Raw genomic sequence first — 20629 nt, 5'->3', positions numbered from 1 at the left:
CCTTCGGTCAGAGTCCTCGCGGTGTTTATCCCTGTCACTTGTCTCCAGCTCGGGATTGTGGCTTTCAGGTCGCCCGCCTGCAAACGTGGCTTTTTACGTATACACCTGTTCTGTCTGTCGCAGAGGTGTAGTGGTAAAAAAAGAGGTGGGTAAACTATAAATTCTGGTGGACCACGACGTGGTCACCCGGTAAGGTGGGCCACTGCGTATGTGTATCCTGATGTCCTGATGATGACATTGCTATTAGGCAGGGCTCGACATTAAGCCTTTTCATACGCTTGTCCTGACCTTAGGACAAGTAAATCTGTCATTCACTTGTCCGAGTAAAAAAGTTTCTCGTCAGTTTTTTTTTTTTTTTTTTTTTTTTTTTTTCTGAAACAATATTCTCATCAGTGTTCAATTAGCTTTGATATTTAAATCGGCATATTGTAATATTTGCACCTTTAAAGGGCATCCCCTCCCCAATATTATTAAATGTATGCTTCATCTTTCATTTTAAATTCCTAAATTTGATCAATAAATTCAATTATTTCGAATAATAAGACACTATAGGGCTGATCAAATTAAATCATTTACACTGAAAAATTACAATTGCATAAAATAATGTTATGAAATTGATTTAAATTTACAAATAAGAAACGTTGTGAAAGAATTATCTACTTTTAAACATAACACGAAACCGCCAGTAGGTGGCGGCAGGCGACCGTCTTAATGAGTGAGTCATTGATTCATTCATGATTCAAACGATTTGTTCAAACGGCTGATTCAGGAAAAATAATTGAGGTTGCTTAACATATGTTAAAAATATAAAAACTCCACATTAAGATTTTTTATAGGCAGTATGTTGTTAACTGAGTGTGTGTGCTGCGCTCATTTGTGTAGGTCTATGTCTCCTCGAGAGGCACGAGCGTCAACAGCGCAACCGTCAGTAATAGAGGGTATGCGCATGACGTCCCGTCGGCCGGAGTGAATGCGGTCACGCCCACAAGTGGCAAAAAGACTGAGCGGCAGCATTTGTTTTCAGCGTGAACGCCGTGAAAATCACACAAAACACATCTAAAACGGGAAAGAGCTTTGCGATTGACTGTACAACTAGATTTGACCAGAAATCTGAGGTACTGTATATTTTTACAGACTGCAAAAAGCTACAGAACAGACTATATTCTGCATAATTGGATGTTTTTAAATAAACACTGACAAAAAACTATACAAGTTTTAGGGCTGGACGATATGATGATATACAGTATAACATTAATGTAAGTGATCACTCTGATTTAGACCTATCTATATTGTATTTATATAAAACGTTTACAGGCAAATTGTCTTCATTTATTTCCCCAGCGTCGAAATCAGGCACATATAAATGTCAGGAAACACGATTCCTGGCTGCTTGTCAATATCCATGGATCACTGGATCTTTGATAAGTTGTAAGGAACACTATATCGAGTCCAACTTTTAGTTTAAACTGATAATAGTTTGTTTTACTCGCGTTAACGCAGTTTCCCCTATTAACTCCAGTCACGCAGCAGCTCTTCTGCCACTCAGTCCCGCTGAGGGGGGCGTGTTCCGGCGGGGAAGTGACGTTAATGCATTCCCTCTATAGACGAATCCGGCGAAACTACCGGAAGTAAGCGGGCGCCATTACTGAGCTGTTGCTGGGTAGCGTTGCGCCATTGCCTCCTATTGGTTTAGTTGCAACTTGCCCGCGATTTACGACTGTCACTAACGTAACGTTACAACTTTGAACTTTTATAATGTCGAGTGGGAAAACATGTTCCGTTTTAGATTGTTTCAATGGCGGCAGTAAAATTTCAATTTGGAAGATAAAACATTGTGAGCTACATAAAATACCCCGGGTCGACTGCCCCTGTCTGGTGCCATACGGTTTACACAGATTTCCTGGGCGAGTACAAGACGCGGACATTCGCCAGAAGTGGGCGAAAAATATAAACAGGCAGGGATGGGTTCCTAATAACAACAGCAGGGTAAGTTTTGGCTTGTATTGAATCCCATTTTCCTTTCAAATTGTGACAATGTTAATGTGGGTAACGTTAACCCACCTAATGTTAACTTACCTAGCTGGTCAACGTCAGCTTGCTAGGTAGCTGTCTGTTAGCTGCTAACTTTAACTTGGCTCAGATGTTGTTGGAAAGCTAGTCTGTCTTGTCAGTGACACGAAACACTGTTATTTGTCTAAAATATGGACAGTACTGTTAGATAGTAGCCTATTGTTGTGTACTGTTGTATTCAATATGTGTTACTGTCCAACTAGGCTTGCCTGCTTATTATTTTTATTTGTCGACTCATGTTTATGTTTAAGGTGTATGGCATATAGCAGCTGTGTGTGTGTGTGTGAGAGAGAGAGAAGTCAGAGTGAGTGTGTGTGTGTGTGTGTGTGTGAGTGTGTGTGAAAGAGAGAAGTCAGAGTGAGTGTGTGAGACAGAGAAGTCAGAGTGTGTGTGTGTGTGTGTGTGAGAGAGAGAGAGAATCGATCTATCTAACGTTATCTATCTATGTTATTTACTATTCAAGGTCTGTGGGATACACTTCCCTGATGGCAGACCAACTAAAGAGCACCCATACCCAGTATTGCACATGGGATATGAAACTCATGCTGTAAGTTGATTTCTTTACCATATTCATATCCGAGGGCAAGGGACATTTGTGAGATGGGGGTATTGTAGCTGTACTGTATCTTGCAGGGAAGAGGGTGGGAATACTATGGGGTTATCCAGCTATGCTGGTAAGAACTATTGCTTCCTGACATTGTATCCTTGTTTTTCTTTTATTCTGTGATAATGTTTTGCAGAATAGATCCTAATTAAAATTATTTTCTTATTACCTCTCTGTGTCTAACCATTTCCAATAATACAGTGTATATATGTTACATAATAATGTGAGCAAATTTTTGTTGTTTTCCTGTCCTTCCACAGGGACTTCTGCCATCTGGTCGAGCCCCCCCCCAAAAGAAGATGTGTTGAGCCCCTTACAGTCAACAGATTTGTCAACTACTCCATCTAGACTGGCACCAAGCCAGTTTTCCTTCTCGTGTACAATAAGACCTGTGGTCTCAACTGTCTGCCCTGTGATCCCTTCAAACCATTTTCTAGCTAAAGGCTCAGCTGATTGACCATATCTCGTAGCTGTGCATCCAGCAAACACAGCATTTAATTTTCTTTCAACCCAGTTGCTTGGGTCTGTTTTTTTGGGCACGTCTGATGCCTCACTGCTGGTAATCCTAACTTTTCTTTGGTCCAGCCAAAATTGACAATCCTGGCCCTTTGATTTTGTTTCAATTTTCTCTCTCTCATCTTTCCCACATTTTACATATTTTTCAAACACTACATTGCATAGGTTACATTTATGTTCAGCACACTGTTCATGCTCTCTGGGTAGCCCATTGGTTGCTTTTTTCTGTGGGTGTGCAGTCAGCACCTGATGCAAAATGCTCCCAGGTATCATGGCTAAGCCGGCCAACTCAGGGGATGAGAAGTGTTGTATGACCTCTGCATCAGTCTCAAATGCCATGGAGATAGCTTTCATACTTGTACCCTCATGGTCTGGCCCTTGAATGTTCTCAATCGTGTCTGGTACCACATTCCTCCAAGTTGATTGGTTCCAGGCACACAGTTGGTCCGTGCAGGCTGTACCTGTGAAGCCTCGAGACACAGCATCTTTTAGCTTGTAAAGTAGCCCTGCCGTATGACTGCAACACTTCCCTCTGTTAGCCATGCAATCACAGTGCACATCTACAACTTTCCCATTCTTCCTCTGCAGAGTTATTTGTACAGTATGAGTGTTGTTAATGGTCTGTGAAAATCGGACAGGTCCTTTTAGAACTATGTGTTTATCATCTGGTAGAGTGTGCATTATTTGACCAACCCATCCGGAGCTCAGATAATTTTGACCCTCTATCAGTGACCTGTAGTTGGCATTTTGTTGATCATCGGATGCCAGGCGAAGGAGAAAATACTCCTGAATACCTTTAAAACAACAGAAGGGGCGCATTGGGGCAGTAACGTTAGTAACATTACTGTTATGTCTGTTGTTAATGTTTGATTTGCTTGACTGTGACAGAAGTTTTGTGGGGGGATTGTCAAAACATTTGGTAACTAAATAGAATTTTAAGAAGTTTAGTGACAACATGTTGCAATGTTTACATTGTACAATGACTGGTAGGATACAGTTTTTATTATTGCTTGACAAAGATTTCAAGATTTCAATTCCATTCTTGTGATTTGATTCAGATTTTGATTCAATATTGACTAATTTGGATACATGTTTATTTTAAATTTTATTTAAAAAAATAATCTCACCTAATGCTGTAAACATAGAGGGCCCAATCTGCTGGTATTATTAAAGGTTTAAAATAACAAATTAAATTAAATATAATGCAGTTTTTGTTATAATAACAATTATTTAATGACATAAGTAAAAAATATAAAAAATATGTAATATAGTGCTCAGCAAAATCTCCTCTCTAGCTATTTTTTCTATTCAATTAACATGCTATGGTCATTAAATGGCTTTCTTGAGCTAAATGTAACGTTATGTGACATAATTGTTCTCCTGCTGTTATATTGACCTCTTTCCATGGTTTAAAAACACTAATTGGTCGATATTATGTATACTTTCTAGCTGTACCTTACCCTTGCCTTTTGCAGTGTGAAAATGAGATAAATAATGGACACAAATGAAAAACATGAATTCGTTTATTAGATGTCATTTATTTATTTATTGTTGCCAAATGCACAGATCTTTTTATAGTTTCCTCGTTAGCTAACGTTAGCCTAGCTAGCTTGCCAAGCTATTTTCATAAATAATCTGTAAGATCGTTTGTACCTTCATCTGTGACTGGAGGCCACTGTCTAACATCATCAACCAAACAAGTCATTCTGCCTGGTTGTAGCTGTCATCGAGGGTGCGTTATCACGGAGGTTTGTTTACATACTGGTAACAGCTCAGTAATGGCGTCGCCACAAGATGGCAGCCTACACAGAACGCTCGTCGGATTCGTCTATAGTCAACAACACTGACAGAAATGCAGCGCAATATGAAAGAGTTCGTCTTAGGTTTAACAACCTTAGGTTGTTAGGTTTAACAACCTAAGAAACTAATAATTAACAATATGAAACTAAAACGACATAAGCTTAATTTATAGCTATTTAGAGGTGGATAAACGCACTTTGGAGGTGGGTAAACGCTATTTCCGAATATTGGGAGGTGCGTAAACGGCGTTTACGTGCGTTTAGCCTCCACTACATCCCTGGTCTGTCGTCAATAAACTGCTTACTTGCATTTGGATCTTGAGACTCATTATTTTGACACATCATGCAAGAAAACATGAAATATTCCGGAGGGGATAATATGCTGATGTGATTTGCTGCCCAAGAAACATTTCTGATTATTATTAATGTTTTCTTTTTAAAAAGTCAGGATTCCTTGATGAATAGAAGATTCAAAGTAGATTTATCCGAAATAAAAAAAGCTTTTGTAACATTATTATACATGTCTACTGTCACGTTTGATTACTTTAATGCGTCCTTTCTGAAAAAAAGTAGGCTATTACTTTCTTTAATTTCTTTAAAATGTATTGTATAATGTTACAAAAGCTTTCTATTTCAGATAAATGCTATTATTTTCAACTATGGTTTGTGTGTAATGTGACTTTTTTGTGTGATCTTAACCTGTTAATTAGAATTAATTCTTAGAATTAATTCTTAATTCTAATTTGTCTTAGAATTAAATTGTACATAAATAGGTTAAGCAAAACAAATGTGTTTATGTCTGAGAAAATTGTAAATGCATACAAACCTGAAATGACATACTGTGTGATACAGTACAAATATTTTGAGTGTCCCTTATTTTCCTGTAAAGAACAACAATTGTCCCACATTTTTCTTCTCTGAAGTTGGCATCCCGTCTCCGCCCCTGTGAGGATGTAACACTTGATCTGATATAGAGATAATTATTCAAAGCTTTAGTTTGCTCTGGAAAAGAAGTGGAAACTCTTTCAGTTTAAGTGACTCAGCATTGATCTGAAACCTTTAGTTTGTTCAACACCTTTGAAACCAATGGAGAAAGTCATTTTCTTCTGTGTATTTTCTTTTTGGATTATACAAATCACATCCAGTGGTAAATATATTATATCTCAAACATTCATGAAATTTAACATATCAACCTCAAATACAATAGATATTAACATAGTCTAAAAGGATGTGTGTTTATTAATGTCTCTCCAGATTTGTCAGTAGGAGGATCTTCTGTTCTGAGAGTTCGGACGGGAGAAAACATCACTCTGAACTGCAGCATGAGGAACAGATATGAAGTCGCCTGGTATCGTCTCAGATCTGAAGAGCTCGTTCTGCTGATTTCTGCAGAGAAGGACAAAACCGGGAGAAAACTCCTGAACAACTACAATCCAAACAGCAATCGTATGAACATTACAGCAGACAGTTGGGTCACCAGAGTCTCTTTAACTATTACTGGAGTAACAGAATCAGATTCAGGCCTTTATTTCTATGGGATAAAGTCTGACGCTCCAGAGATGCACTTCGACAAACCCATCAGACTGGAGATTGAAGGTACCAGATTTCAGTTTTTCTCATCATATCTTCACAAACTTATCAGTATAGGGGGTAAGATGAGCCACTCAAGACGAGATCTAAACATATTTTTTGCTTTAAGAGATATGGATCTGGCTATTTGTAGTTGAGAGAAATGCATTGGTTGAAATGCAGAAGTTGAAATCCCAGGAAACACATTGGTTGTTATCTTGATTGTTTAATTAATGGAAACCCGCTACTAAATTTGGTTATGGGTAAATAATGTCTGGTTGTATGATTGTGAGTAACTCTTCTGTCTCTGTAGATGGAGTGACGGCAGGCCCGGATTGCCTAATCGGGAGCACCGGGAGAATTCCCGGTGGGCCGGTCTGTTTTATTGGCCAGGAGGGCCGGTGTTGTCATGGCACTGGGTTGAATGCTCCAGTCACAGCGCAGCCCCACTATTTTTTATTGTTATTTTCTCGCAGCCCCACAAAAAAAGTTAGTTGTTAGAGATGTGCGAACAAAAAATAAGAGATACAAAACATGGATAATAGGCGCAAAGGCGGCGCTGAAAAGGCCAGAATAATACAAAATCTCTAGAAACTCAAGCGGCCAAATAGCCTCAGGGCCGTACCCACCATTGAAGTCTCCGAGGTCCGGACCTCGGTCCTCGAGTGTATAATGAACTTTGAGAAATAATTGCCTAATACTCTAATTTGGTGCTGCAATGATTCGCATATTGCGACGATAACCGACCTCATAATCTGAGCTGCTTCAGAAGTACTCAACACTGCTCGTCGGCAATGGCAAAATGTTTGAGATGACCGATCAAAGCGAGCGGGATTTATGTTCACAGAAGCGCGAGCCGCGGCCGCGCGCGAATCCCAACGCGGCGCTTCACGAGATAAGATGCAAGTGGCTAAACTAAACAGCTGTTTTACCATAGAAGTTTTAAACGACCGACATAAATAATCAGTTTGCAAAGACTGTATCAATCAAAGGTAACCTAAAGATAAAGAGACTGAGAGAAGAAGAATGAGAGAAGGAGATGGAGATGAGAGAGGAGAGCAGGAAGAGCAATAGCCTATTGCATATTGTGCCCAGAATGAGAATAACTTTATTACAATGGATTCCTATTTAACACAGATACATGTTCTTTGCCAATGACAGTGGAAAAATAATATGCCCCCGAACCCAGATCACTTTTGGGACCTTTGTATTTATAAAACCCTGTGTACGGCTATTGCACTGAATAGAAAATTATATTTTTGAAAAATACAATGAATTACAAGGTTGTACAGAACAGTGCACTATTGCAGACTTATATACTGAGGGTGTGAGAAGGCAGAATCGCCACACACCCCTTCCAACTCCCAGAGTTATCCTTCCCGTCCAGATTCAATGCTACCACATCTTCAAATTACTACCGGTATTAGTATTATTTGAAGTTAACATTATAAAATACGTAGACCTACACCACAAAACTAGTTGAAAATAAATTCTTTAAAATTGGGCAATTCCAGCGTTATGGACGTGACATTTAGTCAAAACTTAAAATATAAATTCTCAGAAAATGCATTTCATACCAATATATTGAAACGTCTGTTTATATATCCACACTCCCTTAATAAAGGAGTCCAGACATTAGAAAAATATCTGTCTACACATGCGTTTTATATTTAATATGAGGGAAATAAACATGCGTGACACAAAACAATCTTTAACTTTTAGGTGGCAAAATATTTTGGGGCCAAATCCCGCTTGCTTTGATCGGTCATCTCAAACATTTTGCCGACGAGCAGTGTTGAGTACTTCTGAAGCAGCTCAGATTATGAGGTCGGTTATCGTCGCAATATGCGAATCATTGCAGCACCAAATTAGAGTAGGCAATTATTTCTCAAAGTTCATTATACACTCGAGGACCGAGGTCCGGACCTCGGAGACTTCAATGGTGGGTACGGCCCTGAGGCTATTTGGCCGCGTGAGTTTCTAGAGATTTTGTATTATTCTGGCCTTTTCAGCGCCGCCCCAAAGTGGGACCAAAAAATCTACCGGGAAATTTCGAAGACCACCGGCCCAATAAATACCCCGGTGGGGGTAAAATATACTATAATATACATTAGTAGAAAATATACTAATGTCATAGAACCCTTGCAAAATTTGCATTTGTGAAATGTGCATTTCTCTCTGGCGCGTTCACTACTGCGAAGATCGTGAGTCAGCATCTCAACTTCATCTTTGCAGCGACACTGACAAAGAAAACACTTGTTTATTAATAAACAATTAAAATATCTCCTTGCTATATTTTACATAGGCCTATTCATAATCATTACTTTTGCCGGTTCTTTGTGACAGCTTTTAGGTGCTTTATTGGCAGCGCCACCCTTACATGTTACATGAACGCGTCACCACCGCATCACTGCACCCACCAGAATAGCAGGATTTGATGGCCGCATTCTTACAATTATAAAAGGCAATTCAATCTGGAAATAATCCAAGTATTCAGAATATTGAGTAATGTCAAGTAATGTCAATTAATGTAACGGAATACGTTACAAATTACATTTTTGGGCATGTATTCTGTAACGAAATATGTTTTGAAAGTATCCTTCCGAACACTGCGCATTAGGAATAATTTACCATCGTGGACGGATGGAAACCAGCAAATTGTCTATCTATGATGAGCCACAAACCAGCTAAATGACACATTTTTTTAAATTTGTGTGCTTTATTTTACAATCTAACTCAATATTACCCAGCGCTTTGCATTGCTGTAAGTTTACCACTAATTAAAATAAACAACTGTGTCTCAGATGCTTTTCCTGTTGGTCTGATGCTTTTATTTCAGAGAAACCGAGATGTTGTGGTAAATGTTGTCCTTTTTTGCACCAGAGAAACTTTAACAGTCTTAAATGATTGAGGTGACCCGTGTTAAAGATGAACATTGTGTATGACTAAATCTTTAGATGTTATATATTCAATTGAGGAGCATTACTATGTACGTATTTATAAAGCTTATAAGCTGTTTTCAAGCGAAAATATAAATATAAATCTCTTCTGTGGCACATAAAGCTTGTGCCACAGAAGAGATTTATATTTATATTTAACTGGGAAAACTGGGAAATCTATGGGAACGGAACAGAAAGAGTACACAACGTTACAATATGGTCACGTATGGTCCAGGGGTATCTTGTTCGCATCTTACCGTGTATAGAATCGAATGTCGTCGTCAGAGTGGGCGAATCTTTGTAATCCAAATTTACAGCTAATTTTCAGCTCCTGTATCTCTTTCTTTAATGAGTCATTTTCTTCTTTTAATTTCGTGTTTTCGTCGATTGCCGAGTCCATGAAAGCGGGTTCTGGGACAAATGAATAGTCATGATCAGCAGCAGGAGTGCAGTCCATATGTTGCCCATCTTCTGCTGATGCCAGCTCAGGCTGAAGTTAGCTTACTCTGTCCCAAACGCTCAGTCTTGGTGATGGGATGGATGGAGTAATCATTCCACTGGAACAATACCGGGACAGCTCCTTTCTTTAGTTGCCTTTTCCCCTCCGGTGTTTTCAGCTGATTGATCTCCTCCGGTGTGAAGTGCAAACTACAGACTTTGCTGTGTCCTGTGACAATGAACTCATCACGACGAATATTCACCAGCCACCGCTTTCTGAGTTCAACATCGCTGGGAAATCCGTGGTAACTTAAAACGCCGTTGAATTTAGATGATGACGTGCATGTGGGAACACAACAATGTTCATGATATTTTCTTTGTTGCCTCTGTTTAAGGCTCATTTTCCGCTGTTTACGCCACCGCCATATTTCGCCAAACAGGAAGAGAGCGGGCCGTATTTACCCGTTGCGGATATGACGTCAGGTTGCTATGTGCAAGGAGCCCATTGTATTTCAACAGGTAAAAACTATAATTCCTGATATCTGTAATTGTGTGCTAAGTTAAATGTCACCATAGACTGCTATTCAAATTCAATTGTTGTGAAGGCTGATCTTAATTTATTTTTATTTTTTATATTTTTTACCCATTTGAGGTAGTCTCTCCCGATGCACATAAAATATGTCCATAAAGCACGCACTGAGATGCGGTTGTAACAACAAATAAATGTGGTTTATTAATCACAATCTCCGGTTTACTTTCCAAACAAAAATACAAAATTAAACTTCCTAAGTGAGAACATGAATCATCCACAAACACAGAATTCCCAAACATGTGAGATAGCGATCGTGACTCTGTCAACAGGAAACAAACGACCGCACCCAGAAACAAACACACACATGGGACACGGACAGACTGGGACAACAATACAGCCCTGGCACTGTAACCAAACCAGCCCACCTTACCGACACACAGACACAAATGTGAGGAGTAAGGGGCGTTCGGGGGCATGCTGCCCAGAGAACACTTGGAGTTCTCGACCTATATGTGCAATTTAAGACTTTTGAAGGCAAAAATATTGATAAGAAATAGCTTTTAAACCATGTCAGTGGGCAGTATGTTATTTGCCAATGCTCTCTCCTTATCTCCATCACTCTTTCCTTTTCTCTCAGTCTCCTTATCTTGCCCTATTTCGTCCCCTCCTAAAGATGAGCTTTGACTTCTAGTATTTTTATTTTCGTCTGTGTCAGTGTAAAGTAAACATAGTCTCAACTGATATTTATGTTTTATGAGTCATTTTCTTAGACAAGTTTATTTATATGGGCTACCAGGAAAGCTAACCAAGTTTATTAAATGCATTCACAATATGTAGCTACACATTCATTATTAATATTGTGCGCAATATGATAAAAAAAAAAAATGGCTTCATTAAAGGGGTGATGAACTGAGAAATCAAATGTTCCTTGAGCTTTTGACATATAAGAGGTCATCATACTATAAGAATATTCTATAAGTTTCAGAACTGAAAACTTCCTTGTTAGTCTAATAAAAGCTTTTATTGACACCAGGGCCATGCAGCGAACGACAGGTTTTTCAAAGTGTGGATCTATGACGTCAAAGGGGATCAAACACCGCCTCCGCAGAAGAAGATCAATGCCTACTTCAACACTGTGGGCCCTATTTTAATGATCTGAAACGCAAGTATCGCAAGTAACTTTGCGGGCGTATCCCGGGCGCTGTTGCTACTATACCGGCGGGATAAATGACTCTTGAGCACGACGCAAATCTAAAAAGGGTTGGTCTGAAGTAGCTTCATTATTCATAGGTGTGGTTTGGGCGTAACGTGAAATAAACCAATCAGAGCGTCATCTCACATTCCCTTAAAGAGCAGGCGCGCTTCTTCCATGGCGGATTGTTATTATAATGGCGGATTTGCCAGGCGCGCGCCAGGAGCGGTTCACAGCCGAGGAGAGCGACGTTCTCGTCAGGGTCGTAAAAGACAGAGAAGTGACATTGTGTGGGGATGGAGAAACCCACCCAAATTAGCTTCGGTTAAACAGGCGTATAATAATTTGGGAAAATGTGTAAGCTAGATTTATGCCTATTTTTTTCCACATCTTCATGGACACAACAATGATTTCCCTCGTGTGTTAATATTTTTCCTTGTAATAATGTATGATTTGCAAAAATGAAAACTGCTGCATCTGTGTTGATGAGAGAATCAAAGTGTATGCGCGTTGTTCATCTTCACATATTGTAAAACACTATGAATCAAACACTTTCTGCCTTTGTAAAGGATAAAAAAATTGGACATCACACACTACTAGACTTTGTACATTGTTCAGAGCACAACACACACATGCAGAAACATGTCACTCACATTACATACGACAAATGAAAACAATATGTTCTAAAATTGGCTCAAAATATAAAACAATTTAGTTATTTTCCAACTGGAAAATTATTGCCTGATTAAGCTAAAAAAAATCTGTCTGTGCCAATCTATGAAATTTTCTGTGAGATCTCTCAGCTCAAGCCTGCAGTCTGGCTCGGACTTTCAGCAACTACTACATTGTGTCAAATTTGATTTATTTACCTAACTTAAAAACAAATAAGTAAACTATCACATTCAACTTTGGAAGTTAACTCAACTAATCTGCTCCAATTAAAGTCAACTTAAATACTTTTGTCCATCTAATGAGTTACAGGTAATCTTTTGAACTTAAAAATTCATGGCAACTACAGATTGTTAAGCATTTAGTTGCAAACAGCTACAATCCTAGTGCTTTCATCTCCATGTCCATGTAAATGCAAAGCAATATTAATTTTCTTGCATGCCGCAATGCATGCTGGGAAATGGCACAAAATTGTTAAACTTAAAATTGTTTGTTCACATAACTCCATTGGAAAGTTGGGACAACATTTAGACTTAAGTAAGGTCAACTTAAGGTCAACTTAACTTTTTTTTAGGTCAACAAAACATGTGTTAGCAACATGTTTAGAGTATTCTTATTTAGTTCACGCAACATAATAAACTGACTTTGTTCAAGCTACTTTACATTTGTTAGAAGAACATTTTGCAGTTGATTTTTTTTTTTAAGTGTACCGTCCACTCGTTCAGACTGTAAATCGGGTCAAAGGTCAGTGTATTCCAGCCTTAAATTGATTTCATTGTGTTGAGGTTTTTTGACAACTGTATGTATTTGTATTTAACTATACAAATTAAACAACATTTGTAAGTACTTTTGTTGGATGCATTTTATATATATATATATATATATATATATATATGCATTTTTGTGTTTATATATATATTCTAATATGGTGAAATAGAGGATGTTTCAAGAGTTTACTTCTGTTGCATTTACTTAAAAAATAAAAATGAAGCTGTATCACACAGCGACAGATTCATAAAGCAGCATGAGCTGAAATCTGCTGCTAACTGTTGTGATCTGAAATGATCCAGGATCTGGTTTAAAACAAGCTTCAGTCGCTCTGAACATGTGGTACTCAGCACTTACAGAGATTTACCATCTCACTCTCTAATTTACCACCTGTATTATGTTGGTGTCTTGTACAGTTCTAGATTGGTGTATTTGCATAATATCACTTTAATGAAATATTTGGTGGTAAGCTGTAAAACATACAGCCGTCATTATGCAATCCAGTAACACTCAAAACATTGTCATCGTATTTTTGCATGGTGAATTTTTGGCAAGTACTATTGCTGTTTTTTTTAACCATAATTATAATCACGAATCATGTATAAATATTATGACTTCAAAAGTAATAAATATGCGATACAAAGTTGGAATTATGATTTGAAAAGTCGAAATTATGACTCAAAAATGTATAATTATGACAGTCCAAATGACGTAATGTTGCATCTGTCGGCTGCGGTGCCCTTGTGTTCCAGCAGAGCCTCGTCTCTCACTGTCTCCACACACAATGCTCAATATTAGTTTGTCTTGTTAATCATATCTTTTCCCTGTTTATTTAAATGGATTTTGCCCTGTATTGAGTATAAAGTCTTGTTTGTATTTGTTTGCATGTTACCGTGTCTGCATTCCCGAGCAGTCTCTTTGTTTCTGTGATTATCTCAGCATGAGTCTTGGATTTCTCGTTGCTGCCTCAGTGGATTATGTGTGTTGATAACGTGTGGTTTGACCCGGTCTCGATGACCAGTGAGAGTGGCCATCATTACCAGCAGAGGGCACTCCAACCCGACTATTATCATTCCCTAATGAAACTACATTTCCCATAACTCTCTGCCTGGACTCAACATGTTTCATTAGGGAATGACATGTAAGAGGATGCCAAAAACACCCGCAATGTTGGAAACTGCACAATGTATTATTTTTATAATGGAGATGAACGTTCCTGTAAACTGTGCAATTGTTGAATAAAAAAATTTAAAAAAATGTAAGAGGATGCCATTTGAGTATTAGCATATTGAGCAGAAATGTAAATGTAAAAGTGCTAGTACCTATTAAGCTCAATATATCTTAGTCTAAAAAGTTACTAGTAAAAAAAAGGTTAAGTATAATTAAATACTAGTCACTATTGGAATGAGCACCAGTGTAAATATATATAAAAAATAAAATAAAATAAGAACTAACTAATACTGTTGTCATGTCAATCTTTTTGGAAAATCACTTCTCAGAGATCTTTGATGCCAGAAATAATAGACTTTATTTTTCAAAAACAAAGTCGAGCGCCTTCTGCAGAAAGCCACTCCAGATTTTTATTGGTTCAGATTTATATACCATACTTCTTTTTCCAAAGAAGGTAACACACCCTATAGATAGTTTTGGGTAAAGTACCATGTGACTTCTCAGAATAGAATTTTCTGCTGCATCAACATTCAAGGTCTTTTTTCAAGCTTCCAAAAGTTACACACACAGAGGAAATCCAAAGTCACACACAGAGGAAATAATTGTGTCCAAATATATAGCTAAATTACTTATTTTCTAAATAATAAAATCTAATTAATTAATTAATAAGCTGTAGTACCTTTATAAAGATACTTTTAAAGACTGAGCACTAGTATAATTAATATAAACTAATATCTACAAAAAAATAAATAAGAAATCTTACTAGTAGCATGAAAATACATAGTATGTTTTAAGGATTAAATGTTAACTTGGCTTTCCATAATACCAGATAGAGTTGTGTCTTCTACATGTGTTGTAACTTGTGAGGGAAGTGAAACTCAGAGCTTGATTGGTTTCCCTTTTTTGTCATTTGCCTCACACATGTCGCTGTCCTTTCCAAAGCTCTCGCGCTCCCCTGGCGTCTGTGGTAGCCTGAACATAGACCCATGCAGAACTTTTACCATGTAAATTTTCATATTTTTAAATATAACTCATCTTGTGTATTTGTGTTCTACAACAGTTTTGTGTGTTTGTGAGAAACTAAACCTGCTAGTGTTGTTAAAGAGAGTCAAAGTCTATGCTGAATTTGCCCAGTGGATACAATTATGACAATGATTATTATGATTATGTTTTTATATTGCGGTTATTAATATAACTGTTACAATGTTTTAGCATGATTACTCCGATTGGTTGGTAGCAGGGTAAATAACTTCTAAAACCTGTTGTTTCCTACAATGTAACAGTTAAGTGTTTTAAGAAAAAAAAAAAAAAAAAAAATTATCTTAAACTATTTTGACAACACACTTGAACTGCAGGTGACCATAATTGTTACAGCAAAGACACATTGTGTATTGGCCCAGAGATCAGAATCTAATCACATCCTTTACTCATAACCGCACACTCTCAGATAAACTCCACCATTAGAGGCGGTATATTAGTCCACAGAGGTGGAGCTGGACATCATATGGCTCTGCTATATATTTTGTGAAGGTGATGTTACGTGCCTAACCCATGCAGTGCCAGCCCGAGCCTTTTGTGGGCCCTAAGCAGAATTTCATTTGGCCCCCCCACTTCACTGTGCTTGACGATTATTGACACAAATGTGACGCTATAATGTTACATTATAAATTAATACAGTGAAGTTATGTATCAATACAAAATAAAGCCCCATTCACACTGCCAGTGATTTTAGCCCCGTTCACACCGCCAGCAACTTTAGCCCGGTTCACACCACCAGCGACTTTAGCCCGGTTCACACCGCCAGCGACTTTAGCCCAGTTCACTAGCCCCGTTCGCACCGCCAGCGATTTTAGCCCCGTTCACACCGCCAGCGACTTTAGCCCGGTTCACACCGCCAGCGACTTTAGCCCCGTTCACACCGCCAGCGACTTTAGCCCCGTTCACACCGCCAGCGACTTTAGCCCCGTTCACACCGCCAGCGACTTTAGCCCCGTTCACACCGCCAGCGACTTTAGCCCCGTTCACACCGCCAGCGACTTTAGCCCCGTTCACACCGCCAGCGACTTTAGCCCCGTTCACACCGCCAGCGATTTTAGCCCCGTTCACCCCACCAGCGACTTTAGCCCCGTTCACACCGCCAGCGACTTTAGCCCCGTTCAAACCGCCAGCGACTTTAGCCCCGTTCACACCGCCAGCGACTTTAGCCCCGTTCACACCGCCAGCGACTTTAGCCCCGTTCACACCGCCAGCGACTTTAGCCCGGTTCACACCGCCAGCGACTTTAGCCCGGTTCACACCGCCAGCGACTTTAGCCCGGTTCACACCGCCAGCGACTTTAGCCCGGTTCACACCGCCAGCGACTTTAGCCCCGTTCACACCGCCAGCGACTTTAGCCCCATTCACACCGCCGATTTTGTCGCTACAAGTCGCTAATCTCTGTACTGTGAAGTTGCTTGTGGGCGTTCGTAATGCCGTCGCTCTAATGTTATTGGTAGACTGCACGTTTGGCCATATCTATACAAAATACCATCACAAGTGATATATACAACTATATCATTTTAATTTGACAAGGAATATGCTCTATGCACGAACGCTGCTGACGTATTTCCGGTAGGATCTCCGCGGCAAAACTTTCATAAAATTAATTTTCTCAGAAACGGGGACAACGATTTTAGAAACTGATTCGCTAGTCGGATTTCACACGATATGAAAGAATACTCACCCTCAAAGTTGTCGATGTAGGTTGAAATATATAATTTAAAGCCCTTCTCTTTCTTACTCTTATGTGTGTGTCACGGAATGGTAGACAAGAGACGTGGATTCAGATGCAGAGTGATTTAATAACAAAACAAACAGGGTAGGTACAAACTACAAGGCTTCGACATCACGGGAGGAACACGAAGACACGTAACATGTACAACGAACCAGCACTGGACTGCAAACACAAAGGAGATTATATAGGAACCAAACACAGGAGACTAACGAGACAACCCAGGTGAAGAACGTTAATCACTAAACAGATAACGAGATGGGAGGGGCTGACAATAGACAGAAGAGCACATGGCACAAGGAACAACATAACAGCCATGTGCTCACAACAGACTAGACAAGACACAAACACACAACAACCCGGGAGTGTCACAGCTCTGTCACTAAACCACGAGGAAACCCAGACAAGGAAGACAGAGCTGTGACACTACCCCCTCTCCATGGAGCGGCTACCAGACGCTCCATGCCCCACAAGAAACAAACAAGACAAAAATCCGGGAGTGAAGTGACAAGGAGGATCAGGGGGAGGGATGGGGGGCCGGGTCCATGAAGGGAAACAGGAACAGGGGTCGACAAATTAGTAGGTGGCCGGGGCAAAGCAGACAGTCTATCGGGCGGCCAGGGCGGAAAAGACAGTCCATCGGACGGCCAGGGCGAAGCAGACGACGACCCTTCGGGCGGCCAGGGCGGCGAAGACCCTTCGGGCGGCCAGGGCGGCGAAGACCCTTCGGGCGGCCAGGGCGGCGAAGACGACCCCTCGGGCGGCCAGGGCGGAGACGACCCCTCGGGCGGCCAGGGCGGTGAAGACCCCTCGGGCGGCCAGGGCGGTGAAGACCCCTCGGGCGGCCAGGGCGGTGAAGACCCCTCGGGCGGCCAGGGCGGTGAAGTCACCTCGGGCGGCCATAGCAGAGGCTCTGGAACAGACGGCACTGGCTCCGGCTCCCGAACAGCAGGCACTGGCTCCGGCTCCCGAACAGCAGGCACTGGCTCCGGCTCCCGAACGGCAGGCACTGGCTCCGGCTCCCGAACGGCAGGCACTGGCTCCGGCTCCCGAACGGCAGGCACTGGCTCCGGCTCCGGCTCTGGGGCAGGCACTGGCTCCGGCTCCGGCTCTGGGGCAGGCACTGGCTCCGGCTCCGGCTCTGGGGCAGGCACTGGCTCCGGCTCCGGCTCTGGGGCAGGCACTGGCTCCGGCTCCGGCTCTGGGGCAGGCACTGGCTCCGGCTCCGGCTCTGGGGCAGGCACTGGCTCCGGCTCCGGCTCTGGGGCAGGCACTGGCTCCGGCTCCGGCTCTGGGGCAGGCACTGGCTCCGGCTCCGGCTCTGGAACTGCAGACACTGGCTCCGGCTCTGGAACTGCAGACACTGGCTCCGGCTCTGGAACTGCAGACACTGGCTCCGGCTCTGGAACTGCAGACACTGGCTCCGGCTCTGGAACTGCAGACACTGGCTCCGGCTCTGGAACTGCAGACACTGGCTCCGGCTCTGGAACTGCAGACACTGGCTCCGGCTCTGGAACAGCAGACACTGGCTCCGGCTCTGGAACTGCAGACACTGGCTCCGGCTCTGGAACTGCAGTCACTGGCTCCGGCTCTGGAACAGCAGACACTGGCTCCGGCTCTGGAACTGCAGACACTGGCTCCGGCTCTGGAACTGCAGTCACTGGCTCCGGCTCTGGAACTGCAGACACTGGCTCCGGCTCTGGAACAGCAGACACTGGCTCCGGCTCTGAAACTGCAACCACAGGCATGTCCAGGATCCGAGCCAGACGCTCCAAATAGTCCATCAGTTCCCTCGCGGCCACGTGAATGGGCATCTCCTGATCCGTCTCTGACCAGGCAGACGTGGCGTGAACAGTCTCAGGCTGAGCAGACATGACATGAACAGTCTCTGACTGGACAGACGGGACGTGAACGCTCTCTAGCTGGGCAGACGTGACCTGAACAATCTCTGACTGGGAAGACGAGACGTGAACACTCTCTGACTGGGCAGACGTGACCTGAACAGTATCTGACTGGGCAGCCGTGACGTGAACACTCTCTGACTGGACAGACCTGACCTGAACAGTATCTGATTGGGCAGACGGGACGTGAACACTCTCTGGCTGGGCAGACGGGACCTGAGCGGTCTCTGGCTGAGAAGACGGAACGTATCTCCTCCTTCTCCGGACCACCGGACTCGGGACCACCGGAACAGGGACCACTGATGAAGTCCGTCTATCACCTCCTCCCCTACGACCTCCGCGGGTTCCCGAAAACCTGACCAACCGAGTTCCCTCAAATCGCTGAGAGTCAGCAGGGGTCTTAACATGACTGCCAGTCACAGTCCTGGTCTCACCTCTTCCCAACTGATCACCCGCTGTCCTGATCTCCTCATTCCTCTGCGCGCACATGGCAAAGTATTTAAATAGGGAGATCCCGTTCTCCCTCTCCGCAGGACAAAGTTCACTCCGCTGAATCCACATGTTTGGCTGGTTCGTTCTGTCACGGAATGGTAGACAAGAGACGTGGATTCAGATGCAGAGTGTTTTAATAACAAAACAAACAGGGTAGGTACAAACTACAAGGCTTCGACATCACGGGAGGAACACGAAGACACGTAACATGTACAACGAACCAGCACTGGACTGCAAACACAAAGGAGATTATATAGGAACCAAACACAGGAGACTAACGAGACAACCCAGATGAAGAACGTTAATCACTAAACAGATAACGAGATGGGAGGGGCTGACAATAGACAGAAGAGCACATGGCACAAGGAACAACATAACAGCCATGTGCTCACAACAGACTAGACAAGACACAAACACACAACAACCCGGGAGTGTCACAGCTCTGTCACTAAACCACGAGGAAACCCAGACAAGGAAGACAGAGCTGTGACAGTGTGACAGCTAACTGCCTCACAGTATTGTTAACATCATTCATGTTAACCGCTGGAAGTTCTTGTAAACAGCGAGTGTAATTTGCCATTAACTCCACCTAATGCAAAACCGGCTTCTGACGCAGCACCGGATGCAACTGGGCGGGCTGAGACAAAACACGGAAGTGATCGTGCATAGAGCGTATTAGGCTCAAAAGAAACAGTATGCTGTTGGGAGAGTGTTTTATATTACCACAGTGTTCAGTGGATTAAAACATCTACTAGATTAACGATCGATCAATCAACCAATTTAACTCACTCATACTGTCATAAACTAAAGGGACAATGTGTAGGAATTTCTCCCATCAAATTGTATTTTGCATTCAAACGAATTGTGCTCTCCAGCGCCTTGCCTTTTCAAATGCGTGTTGTATCTACGGTAGCCGTTATGTACCAAAAATCTATGACAGGATGGCTTCTAATAGCACTTCGTCGAGTGTTCCTTCGGGTGAACAGGTTTGTAATTTCAAACAAACTGCAACTTGACACAACGAACAAACGAATGTTACAGGATGAATTACTGACTGTGAAACCGGGGCCGGGGCCGGGGCCGTGAAGCGCCTCTCACTGCTCTGCTCCTCCGGTTCTGCTGTGTTCAGTCACGTGACGCTGGCTCTGAATGTAAACGCGTTGTGGAAACGTGTTGGCCCAGTACTTTTTGTCCCTCTCT

The 20629-nt window shown here is 41.9% G+C and overlaps 1 protein-coding gene and 1 long non-coding RNA gene across 5 annotated transcripts in view; both read left to right on the top strand.

The window, feature by feature from the left end:
- The window catches only part of LOC130092371 (NACHT, LRR and PYD domains-containing protein 12-like), a 169542-nt gene that overhangs the window by 91180 nt on the left and 57733 nt on the right, over nt 1-20629 (top strand). The gene's annotated exons all lie outside the window — the stretch shown is intronic.
- Nucleotides 1754-2999, top strand: LOC130092387 (uncharacterized). The gene is made up of 3 exons (XR_008807911.1): nt 1754-1986; nt 2534-2617; nt 2935-2999. It is a non-coding gene; the product is annotated as an uncharacterized LOC130092387 (long non-coding RNA).

This window comes from Rhinichthys klamathensis, unplaced genomic scaffold (assembly GCF_029890125.1).
Source record: "Rhinichthys klamathensis goyatoka isolate OS25496 unplaced genomic scaffold, OSU_Roscu_1.1 h1tg000176l_1, whole genome shotgun sequence".
In the NCBI taxonomy this organism is placed as follows: domain Eukaryota; kingdom Metazoa; phylum Chordata; class Actinopteri; order Cypriniformes; family Leuciscidae; genus Rhinichthys; species Rhinichthys klamathensis.
Note: the sequence above shows the minus strand (reverse complement) of the source record. Positions and strands in the feature narration are given on the sequence as shown.